Source organism: Apium graveolens, chromosome 9 (genome assembly GCF_009905375.1).
Source record: "Apium graveolens cultivar Ventura chromosome 9, ASM990537v1, whole genome shotgun sequence".
NCBI lineage: Eukaryota > Viridiplantae > Streptophyta > Magnoliopsida > Apiales > Apiaceae > Apium > Apium graveolens.
Window position 1 is genome coordinate 112,209,675 of NC_133655.1, and position 13,043 is coordinate 112,222,717.

The following is a 13,043-nucleotide window of genomic DNA, read 5'->3' on the forward strand; positions in this document are numbered from 1 at the left end:
ATTTCCCTGCAAAGGCTAAGAGAGATGCAGTTGTACGCAAAATTTTCAAAGTGCGAATTTCGGTTAGATGAAGTTCAATTCTTAGGTCATGTAGTGGGAAAAGATGGAATTAAAGTGGATCCCGTATCAAAGACCCCAACAGAAGTTAGAAGTTTTCTTGGGTTAGCAGGTTATTATCGAAGATTTGTAAAGGATTTTGCCAAGATTGCGACTCCATTGACCAAGCTGACCAGGAAGAATGAGAAGTTTATTTAGATGGAGAAGTGTGAGGAAAGCTTCCAAGAATTGAAAAAGAGATTAGTAACAGCTCCAGTTCTAGCATTTCCAGATGAGACAGGAAACTTCGTAATCTATAGCGATGCCTCATTGAAAGGTTTGGGTTGTGTCTTGATGCAACATGATAAAGTCATTGCTTACGCCTCCAGACAGTTAAAGCCTCATGAGCAAAAGTATCCAGTGCATGATTTGGAATTAGCAGCGATTGTGTTCGCGTTGAAGTTATGGAGACATTACTTGTACGAAGAAAAATGTGAGATTTATACGGATCATAAAAGCTTAAAGTATATATTTACCCAGAAGGATTTAAACATGCAAAAAATGAGATGGCTAGAACTGATTAAGGATTATGATTGTTCCATTAATTATCACCCAGGAAAAGCCAATGTAGTGGTGGATGCCCAGAGCAGGAAGGAAAGATTGAATGCGATCAAAGTTTCCGAGAAACTCGCCAAAGAATTGGAGAAACTGGAAATTGAAGTTCGAATACCAGACGAAAATAAAGGACAATTGTATGAGATCACTTTTCGACCAGAATTGATGGACAAGATTAGGAAGTGTCAGGAAGAAATGATGGATCAAGGATTAGATAGTTTAACTGGAGAAGAACTTTGCACACAAAAGGATAGCAAGGGTATGTTTAGATTTTCCTCGAGGATAAGGATTCCCAATGTGACGGAACTAAGGAATGAGATATTGCGGGAAGCTCATAATTCCCAGTTTCCATTCACCCGGGAAGCACTAAGATGTACCAAGATTTAAAGATGAACTTTTGGTGGCCAGGAATGAAAAAGGAAATTGCAAATTGGGTTAATAAATGCCATGTATGCCAGATAGTGAAGGAAGAACATCAAAGACCAAGTGGACTGTTGCAACCTTTGGAGATTCCATAATGAAAATGGGAAGAAATCACAATGGATTTTGTAGTAGGACTACCAAAGACGAAATCAAACCATGATGCTATTTGGGTAATTATTGATAGATTGACCAAGTCTGCATATTTCCTCCCCATCAGTGAAAAGTATTCTTTGGACAGGCTAGTCAAATTGTACTTGGATGAAATTGTGACCAAGCATGGAGTCCCTATTTCAATCGTGTCTGATCGAGATCCAAGATTTAATTCCATATTTTGGATGAAATTCCAGGAATGTTTAGGGACTAATTTAAAAATGAGTACTGCCTACCATCCCCAGACAGATGGCCAAAGTGAAAGAACCAATCAGACGATAGAAGATATGTTAAGGTTTTGTGCTTTGGATTTTAAAGGAAATTGGGACGAGTATTTGCCGCTGATCGAGTTTTCTTATAATAACAGTTATCATGCCAGCATAGGAATGCCGCCCTACGAAGCTCTGTATGGACGTAAGTATAGGTCTCCACTCTATTGGGATGAAGTAGGAGAAAAGAAATTATTAGGCCCTGAGTTGGTTCAACAAACCAAGGATGCAGTTGTATTAATTCGAAAAAGGTTAGAAGCAGCTCAAGATAGACAGAAAAAGAACGCGTACCTTCATCGAAAAGACATGGATATGGACATAGGGTCTTTGGTATTGCTGAAAGTATCGCGCTGGAAAGGACTGGTTAGATTTGGACAGAAAGGCAAGTTGATTCCTAGGTATATCGGACCCTTTGAGATATTAAGGAAAATTGGTAAAGTTACCTATGAGTTGGCATTGCCACCGCAGTTACAACATATCCCTAATGTATTCCACGTGTCTATGCTGAAACGTTATATCCCCTATTCGAACCAAGTTATTGAATATGAACCAATCGAGCTACAGCCAGATTTGTCCTATGTGGAACGACCGATCCAGATCCTAGATCGTAAAAAGTGAGTTCTTAGAAATAAGTCTATTCCCATAGTTAAAGTGTTGTGGCGGAATCCTCGAGTGGACTTGGGAATTAGAGTCAGATATGCTTGACAAATATCCTCATTTGTTTAATTAGATTAGATTCTAAGGACAGAATCTTTTTAAGGGGGGAAGGATATAACGACTCGTGTATTTTTATATTATTTAAATGTGTAATTATTAAGTAATTAAATAAATAAATTATGTGTATGGGTTCTGTTAGCTGGATATTATTTTTGTTAATATTTTATTAATTATGTGTGATTGTTGGTGTTCGAGAATCATTTGTTTATTTAGCTACGACGATGTGTTGATTGTTTTATAGTTAAAGGTGATGTTATTCAAAATTTATTCTCATAAATATTTGGATTGTCTTTAAAATTATTTTTATTGCTTTACAATTTTATTTATTATTTTTAGGAGTTTATAAAATTTAGAAATCAATATTTTATTTTTTATTTATCTCTAAATGATTTTTCTGATCTCATTTAATTGTAAAATCCGTACTTAATTCTAGAATTCTTAAAAAATTACGAAATAAATTTTATTAAGTTTGGAATATTTTGGGAGTTTTAAAATTATTTTGGAAATTTTTAGAATTTGCTTGACCGCGCTTTATTTTGTTTATTTGTAAAAATGTGGATTCAGGGTATGCCTTAAAAATGATTTATTTTAAATCTTAAAAATTTTGTTTAGTTAATTGCTAAATATTGTGATAATTTTAAAGTTATTTTGGGTAAGATTTTAGAATTATTTTACTCGTGATTTACTTATTAAGGTACAAATTTCGTATTCTTACGGGCATTCAAAATCGGTGTTGCTAAAAAAAACAAAAACAAAACCTACACCCCTGTAACCCCCCTCCCCCGTCTCTCATCTCTCTATTTACGCCGCCTGTCTCTCTCTCTCACAACTGTCTTCCTCGCTTTTCTTTACTCTCGATTGAAATCTCTCGGGTCTCTCTCGTTTCTACCTCTCCCTATTTCCTTCTTCCATTTACTCTTATTCCCCGGTTTCGCCGGTTTCTGGTAAGTTCACGGCCTTACCCTCGCCGCCGCCGCCGCCGCCTTCCCTCGCTTTTCCGGCAAGGTGATAGTTGTGGCGCGTGGTTCGTTTCCGTATGCATATATATGATTGATGTATATACCTTGTAATTATTCCCTATTTTTCTATTTTGTTGTTCGGTTTTGGTTGTTGTGTTGCTGATTCTCCTCCATGTTCCGGTGAAACTCACCGCTGCCACGCGTGTTGCGCGTGCTGGTAGCGGGCCCTTCCCTGGTTGTTGTCGTGATTGTTATTACGTATTTGATTTATATTATTTCGATGAAATTACTTAATTTCAGAAATAAATTAATTATGTGATTGGTGATTCGTGAATAAATTATGTTATTACGAGAATTATAATAATTAATTGATGAAATTTACGAAGGATGCCCGGTAATTACGGGAACCCGTAAATTTTATTGCCATCGGCGATGAGTTTCAGTGAGCCGACGGTGGACTATGATGATTCGATCTGAGTCCTACAATTTAAAATATAAAATACGACTTAAATTATAAATACGAATTAAAACATAAAAATACGGTTAGTAATGATTAATAGTTATATTTAATTGGTATTGGTGAATTTGTGAATTGACGTTGTTGACTGAAATCGGTGGTTGGGTTTTGGATTGTGATTGATTGTGGTTGTGATTGTTTGACGTCGGGATGTTCGACGGGTTAGCCGATAATCAAAGAAGGTGTTGCTCGATTTCCGAGAAAATTTAATTACGGAAATACCAGGCCGTACCAAATGATTATCAGAACGTCGATCGGTTATATGTAACTATTTTGTACAAAACCTGATTATGTGTTGTGATGGAATACTTTGCGAAACCGATAACCCTAATTTCGTAAAATGAGAAATATACCTATTTTCTGAAAATGAACACTGAACCGACTTTCCAGGACGTGAACCCTAATTGACACGTGTATTATTACATTGATAATGTTTCGAGTCGGGTTTGTTAATGTACGGGTAGATTGTTAGCGAGGATAGTCAAGCATATTCGGACATCTAATTTAGGGTATTTCGATTCCTGTAGGTTCCAGTCGAAATCCTTAGCATCCCGGTCAGTGCAAGATCAGCCAGTAATAGTTGTTAAAGCGTATTAAGGCAAGTACCCCTGACCATATCTTTATGGTTCAGCATATATGAATATACTGTTGTTTTATTCTCATAGTGGAACAGAACGATTTAAGTTACGTATCCCCTGGGTTTCAAATTATTTTATTAACTTATATTTTGGGGGAAAAGTAACTTCTGAAAATGCCTATCTCTATATTTTGAAATAAATGAAAATATTTTGGAAAATGTGTTGTGATATAATTGTTTGGTAAGAGAGAGGTAAGTGATTTGGAAAACTGGATAAAAATGATCAGGTAATTGGATGAGTGTGCGCAGGAGGCCGTAACAGCCTGGAAGATAGCGTAAGAGGCGAAGTGGTTGCGCACCCTATTATAACCACCAGCCCAGCGTGACAGAGACCTAGCTAGTCTCTGAGTTTCGGAACAAGTTTTCATAGGATAGCCAAGATAGAGTTATCCTATGGAGATAGCCTGATTAGCTATCTCACCAGGGATCATCCAATACTTTTATATCTGAGAAAGTGCTTTTGAGGTTCCCGGAGAGGAACAAGTTTTATAGGTCTTATGATGGGACAAGTTTCATGGTTTCCGTAACGGAACAAATGATTTCGGGTCCCCGTAACGGGATAAATGGTTTTATGGGTCATACGATAGGACGAACAATTTGAAAATGAGAGTAGCATGTTAAAATTTAACTCTGGTATTTACACAGCACAGTTAATAAAATGTTTTAGAGAGCATGCTAGTTATTGAGATCCAGTATTCAACAGTTGATCAGTTTTTCATCTGTTTACGCTTATTTTACTTGTTTTCTACTAACAAGTTGTGGTTTTTGTTCCTACAATTGTTTAATATAAGATGTTTTAGTTAATATTCTTATAGTGGTACTGTTGAACGATTGATCGCTCACTCTTGCAAATATATTTGTATATCTTCATATTGCAGATGCCTAGAAGATGTTGTTGTCTTGGTAAGGGCCAGTTTCCAGTTCCTCCTGTGTCGAGCTCCTCTGTGTGGGTTGTGTCTGACCAAGTATGGTATGTGAGTTGCTGTAGAATAATGGTTATGTTAGGTTGTTTAAATAAGTTGGGTTGTAATAAGTGTGTAACCTAAATTATACTCGAACTTGGAAAAGATCTTGTGGAAGCATTGTTTATATTGAAATAAAAGTGAGTTGATGGTATTATAATTGTAGTTTAATATTGTTAGTGACGTCAACTCCTGACCCGGGGTTGAGGCCGTCACACTTGTTCCTTTTCGATTTATAACCCTTCCTGGTTGCTCCACATAGGTTAAGTCTAGTTATATGTCTATGCGCTCGTACTCCCATATATGACCGACATTCGGATTATACTTCCTTAAAATTGATACTTGGAACATGTTATGAACTTGTTGTAGGTTCGGGGTAGGCCTAGTTCATATGATAACATCCCAATATGTCTTAACATATCCAAGGGTCCAATAAATCGTGGACTTAGCTTTCCTTTCTTTCCGAACCTCATCAATCCTTTCGAAGAGGATACCTTTAATCGCACTAGGTCCCCTACTTCATTCTCTTTGTCCTTTCGAGTCAAATCAGCATACTTTTTCTATCCATCCTGGGGTTTCTACCAGCCATCCTCAAATTGAATTTTATATGTCCTTAGTCCTTTGGACCACTGCTGGTCTGAGCATCTGGCGCTCTCCAACTTCATCCCGATACAAGGGAGATCGACATCTTCTTTCCTAAAGGGTCTCATAAGGCGACATCTCGATACTGACACATCATCTATCATTGTAGGAAACTCAATCTGTGCAAAGTAACCATTCCAAATTTCTTCCAAGTCTATCGCACAGACTCTCATCATAGCTTCTAGTCCTATAGCTTTTGCTTCTCAATATCCACTCTATCCCAGTCCGTAATCATTAATATCTTCCCTACATAATATTATTCTGGCTATACTTTTAGTTGTTGGCGTTATATAACCTTTTAATAATTGCGCTAACCTTATTATCATGAACGCGTTTCGGTTCCGCAGACAAACACATTTATACTACTCATTTCCTAGCCGCTTCTATCTTCAAAAGCTTGATCAATCATATAGGAGTAAAAGAATTTATTGAGAGATCACTATGATCATGAACACTTGTTACATTGCATGGTTAGTATAGAAGGGGGCCAGCCTTTAGTACTTGAAAAGCAATTAAACAATATGTGGTATCCTACTAGGATTCCATCACACAGATAGATAGTCATTCGGCAATACCTCCCCTTCTGGAAGAGTTGTCCTTCTCAGTTTACATGAAATGAAAAGAAGAGTAAAAGAAAGAATTTAAGAGAATTATATAAAATATTGCCACAAAACATCTGGCTTGGAGTCTACCTCTAAACTATAGAGGTTTAGCAAAAGAGAACGAACTATCACACACATACACATATATGTATATATATATATATATCAGTATCAAGGATTACTGCATTGCATTTCACGTGCCTGAATATTTTGCTATTCCGTCAATTATTTCATGGACCCATGCTCTTGCTCAAGCTTATAAACAATCACCTTTGAAACTCCCTCGACATCGAAAATCGAATCTTGGATTTCATTCTAGACAGCATCGTTACTAGAATCCTACGTTTGCACCACAACCTTCCTCGTGTAGTAATACGACTCTCTGTCGATAAGAAGGAATAAATATTCAATAGGTAAATAATAGACTTAGTTAGTCTATCAATGATAACTTATACATCACCATGACCCGATTAGTGGTACTCAATCTCAACATCCATCACAATACAACTCTCACGGTTGTTATCGTCTCATTAATCGCGGAATCATTGCTGCATTACTATAGTCCACCGCGGACCTACGGTAGTCATTCATTTTCCTTAAAATCTTAATAGCTAACAATACGGAGTCCATACCTGTCGTATTGAATTCTTCTAAGGAGGTAACATAATCACCATTTATGATTCATGAAGAACACTCCTGAACTTGACAAATATATGACATGAAGCAGATAAAATTGCAGAGGAGTTTCAGTCAAAGCAACGATAGTAGTTTAATACCATTATTAATCATATGTCCTCAATAGGAGCCTGAAAACTTAAGGGTTTATTTAGTCCTTTTTGGAACACGGTCCTGGCTTATCTCAAGGTAGGACCTTCTAAAAATGGGTAGCCCGCTCACAGCGATTAAAATGACTTATATCTCCGCCAACCTACTATTATGGTTGAGTATTGCACAGTCATCAGAATGGAATGTAATTCTTCCACATTATAATGGAACCTTCACGATTTTAACCAGTGTTATTGTATTCCTTTGATATGAGCGCCTATAATTGTTCTCTTACACTTAAAGTGTCAGCCACCTTATTGGCCATTCCTGATAGTAATAGTTCCTTGCAATCAATGTCTTTTAAACTATATTCAACTAAATTTTCAACCTCATCTCCTATCACAGCTTATGTGAATATGCTCTTCTTTAGTTCTGGTGAGTAAAAAAAATCACCATTTTTCCATAAGTTATTGCCTTAGTCTTTAAATGTGAATATCATCCTGGTTGCCTCTTGATCATACCCGGGATGTCTCTTATCTCGGGTCCTTCTTGCCTTAAAAAATTTCGACCTTCACTGATTCGATCCATGTTTAACACGTGCCCCACCTGGAATCATTATTATTTTGTCATATTCCCTTTATCAAAATTTCTATTTGGAAAACTTAAAAATTAACTCCCTTCTTGTAACCTCTCCAAGGTTATCCTTAAATCATTCCCCATGTACTCCTTAGGTACCGGGCATATCAAGATACCATCTACTAATACTAGAACCATTGTCTATATAGTTCCGAAAAAATTTTCCACTGACCTTTAAAGGTTGTTATTACCTTAGTCCTTCAATTCGTACTATCAAACTCATTATTTCCTATTAAGGGTGAATGCCAACCTTTATGCATTTCCCCATGGTTCATCTCAAGTTATCGAGGTTTTATCTTTAATTCCACCTTTAAAAAGGTACTTGTATCCTTCCATGGAAAAGTCAAGTCATATATCCCTGATAAGGGTATCTTATTCAATCATTCTCACCTCGATAGTCTATACTTAGTTTCACAATAGCATTCTTATTCAAACTAGGGGCAATCCATATGCCTCCAAAATATAACAACGGTTATCCGCTTTTCTTTCTTGATTTGGTAATGATAGTAGGGATATTCTGGAAGATATTGGTTGTGTTCAACGTGAATTTTTTAGTTCTAATTACTTATTTACCTCTGTTATTTATCTCAACAGTCATCTCAATGTTGGGATATCTTTTATACCTGGGGTCCCCCTTTTGGGTATCATGTCAGAGGTGTTACATACACTTCACATTCTTGAAGGTCACTTCCTTCATCCAATTTTCTAATTTCTTGCTTTCTTGTCTCCTCAGTCCATATGTGTTTTGTAACGACCTCAACCCCGGGTTAGGAGCTGACGTCATTAACAAAATGAAACTATAATCATAAGACAACTACTTACTTCATTTCAATATAAACAACTCTTCCACAAGACCTTTTCCAGGTTCAAGTATAACTTAGGTTACACACTTATTACAAACCATCTTATTAAAAACAACCTGCCATCTGTGACTATTATTCTATAGCAACTCGCAGACCACTCTTCAACAGACATAACCTAATCAGAGGAGCTCGACACAGGAGGAATTGGAAACTGGCCCTTAGCAAAACAGCAACATCCCCTAAGCATCTGCAATACGAAAATATACAAACACATTTGCAAGAGTGAGCGATCAACCGCTCAGCAGTACCACTATATGATTACTAACTAAAACAGTTTATAATAAACAATTGTAGGGACAGAAATTACAACTTGTTAGTAGAAAACAAGTAAAACAAGTGTAAATAGATAAAAACTGATAAACTGTTGAAACTGGATCTTTAATAGCTAGCATGCTCTCTAAACATTTATTAATAGTGTTGTGTAAATAGCAGGGTTAAATTTAGCATGCTACTTCCATTTCCAAATCATTCATCCCATTGCAGGACCTATAAAATTAATTGTTCCTTTACGGGAACCATAAACTTGTCCCTTTCCGGGAACCTCAAAATCGCTTGCTCAGATATACTTGCATTGGATGATTCCTGGTGAGACAACTGATCAGGCTATCATATGAAACTTGTTCCGGAACTCAGAGACTAGCTAGATCTCTGTCACGCTGGGCTGGTGGTTATAATAGGGTGCGCAACCACTTCGCCTCTTACGCTAACTTCCAGGCCGTTACGGGCCTTCTGCGCACACTCATCCAATTATCTGATCATTTTTATCCAGTTTTCCAAATCACTTACCTATCTCTTGTCAAAACAATTATAACACAGCACATTTTCCCAAAACATTTCCATTTTATTCAAAACTTAGAGATAGGTATTTTCAGAAGTTACTTTTTCCCCCAAAACACAAGTTAATAAAACCATTTGAATACAGGGGATACGTAACTTAAATCATTCTGTTCCAGTACGAGAATAAAAAAACATTATATTCATATATACTGAACCATAAAGATATGGTCAGGGGTACTTGCCTTAATACGCTTTAACACTAAGTTCTGACTGGCTTTGCACTGACCGGGATGCTAGGGATTTCAACTGGAACCTACAGGAACCAAAATACCCTAAATTAGACGTCCGAATATGCTTGACTATCCTCGCTAACAATCTACCCATATGTTAACAAACCCGACTCGTAACATTCTCAATATAATAATACACGTATCAATTAGGGTTCACATTTTCAAAAGCCGGTTCAGTGTTCGCTTTCGTAATATAAGTATATTTGTCCTTTTACGAAATTAGGGTTATCGATTTCGCAAAGTATTCCATCGCAACACATAATCAGGTTTTGTACAAAATAGTTACATATAATCGATCGACGTTCCGATAGTCGTTGGGTACGACCTCGTATTCCCGTAATTAAATTTTCCCGGAAATTGGGCAGCACCTCTTTTGATTATCGGCTAACCCGTCGAACATCCTGACGTCAAAACAATCACAACCACAATCAATCGCAATTTAAAACCCAACCACCAATTTCAGCCATCAATAACAGTCCAAAATTCTCAATTACCAATTAAATTCAGTTATTAATTATTAATCACATTTTTTTTATGTTTTATATCGTATTTTATAATCTAAATCGTAGGACTCAGAAATGATTCATCACCGTCCACCGTCGGCTCGCCGCAGCTCATAGCCGACGGCGGCAAAATTTATTGGTACCCTTATAATACGGGTTTCCAAATAAATTCTACCGATTAAAATAAATAATCCTGCAAAATAAAATAATTATTATTTTCACAGAATTTTCAAAAATAAACCTGCTGAATTTATTTTCAAAAATGAATGGCAGTAATTCGAACTAAACAGCCAACAAGCAGGAACAGAGCAATCAACAACCGAGACTGCATCACAGGTACACACAAGCCACGGCACAACACAGACGCACGATACACACACTAACACACATACACTACACACACAAACACACACATACTCACACACACCAATTCGCACACACACACAGCAAAACACACACACACGCACAACATAATCGCACCCACGGATACATAAACTCTGCACAAACAGAGAATGAAAGAAGAGATTGGGGAAGAAAAGGGAGATAATCGGGAGAATAAAGGAGAAGAAAGGGGTGGAGAACAAAGGCAGAGCTACCGGAAGGCGGCGGCGATCAAGGAAGAAAAACGAGGGTGATAGAGGAGGTTCGCGAGGAATTACAGAGAAATAGAAGAAATGGAATGGGGGGGAAGAAGGAAAAGAAAATCGAAGGGAGGGATTGAGGGATTTAGCAGAGAGACAAAAGAGAGTCATTGATGAATTGGGGGAAATAAAAAGGGATAAGCTCGTCTGCGTTTATCTGATTATTTACTCCGAAAATCCGAATTCGTATCGACGCACAACCATTTAACGGATAAACGAAACAACACGCAGGTAAAATTTATCCCAACAATTACCAAAATAATTTTAAAATTCTCGGAATATTCTAAACTTAAATAAATACGAGTTTTATAATTTTTGAAGAATTTTGGGATTAAATACGGACTTAACAAATAATTGCAATCAAAAAATCATATATGGCTAAATAATTGATGAAATATTGATTTCTCAATTTTAGAAACTCCTAAAAATAATTAATAAAATTATGAAGCCATAAAAATGATTTTAGGGATAACCCAAGTATTTATGGAAATAAATCCTGAATAAAATCACCTTTAAATACAAAAGTGACACAACACAGCTTCACAACGAATTACGCAATTAATACACGAACACCAACGATCACACATAATTAATTAAAATATTAACAAAAATAATATCCAGCTGACAGAACCCACAGACCTATTTTATTTATGCAATTATTTAATAATTATACATTTAAACAATATAAAAAAAATATATGAGTCGTTATAATCTTTCCCCCTTAAAAAGATTCTGTCCTTAGAATATGATCTAATTAAACAAATGAGGATATTTGTCAAGCATATCTGACTCTAATTCCCAAGTGGATTCTTCCACTCGAGGATTCCGCCACAGAACTTTAACTATGGGAATAGACTTATTTCTAAGAACTCGCTCTTTACGATCTAGGATCTGGATCGGCCGTTCCTCGTAGGATAAATCTGGTTGAAGATCGATTGGTTCATATTCAATAACTTGATTTGAATCAGGGATATAACGCTTCAGCATGGACACATGGAATACATTATGGATATGTTGTAATTGCGGTGGCAATGCCAATTCATAGGCAACCTTACCAACTTTCCTCAGTATTTCAAAAGGTCCGATAAATCTAGGACTTAACTTGCCTTTCTGTCCAAATCTAACCAATCCTTTCCAGGGCGACACTTTTAGCAATACCAACGATCCTATTTCCATCTCCACGTCTTTTCGATGAAGGTCTGCGTTCTTTTTCTGTCTATCTTGAGCTGCTTCTAACCTTTTTCGAATCAATATAATTGCATCCTTAGTTTGTTGAACCAATTCAGGGCCTAATAATTTCTTTTCTCCTACTTCATCCCAATAAAGAGGGGACCTACATTTACGTCCATACAGGGCTTCGTAGGGCGGCATTCTTATACTGGCATGATAACTGTTATTATAAGAAAACTCAATCAGTGGCAAATGTTCGTCCCAATTTCCTTTAAAATCTAAAGCACAAACCCTTAACATGTCTTCTATCGTCTGAATGGTTCTTTCACTTTGGCCATCTGTCTGGGGATGGTAGGCGGTACTCATTTTCAATTTAGTCCCTAAACACTCCTGAAATTTCGTCCAAAATCTGGAATTAAATCTTGGATCTCGATCAGATACGATTGAAACAGGAACTCCATGCTTGGTAACAATTTCATCCAAATATAATTTAACTAGCCTGTCCAAAGGATACTTTTCATTGATCGGAAGGAAATGTGCAGACTTGGTCAACCTATCAATAATTACCCAAATCGCATCATGGCTCAATTTCGTTTTTGGTAGTCCTACTACAAAATCCATCGCGATTTCTTCCCATTTCCACTGTGGAATATCCAACGGTTGTAACAATCCACTTGGTCTTTGATGTTCCGCCTTCACTGTTTGGCATACATGGCATTTGTTAACCCAACTTGCAATTTCCTTTTTCATTCCTGGCCACCAAAAGTGCATCTTCAAATCTTGATACATTTTAGTGCTTCCCGGGTGAATGGAAAACTTGGAATTATGAGCTTCCCGCAATATCTCATTCTTTAGTTCAGTTACATTGG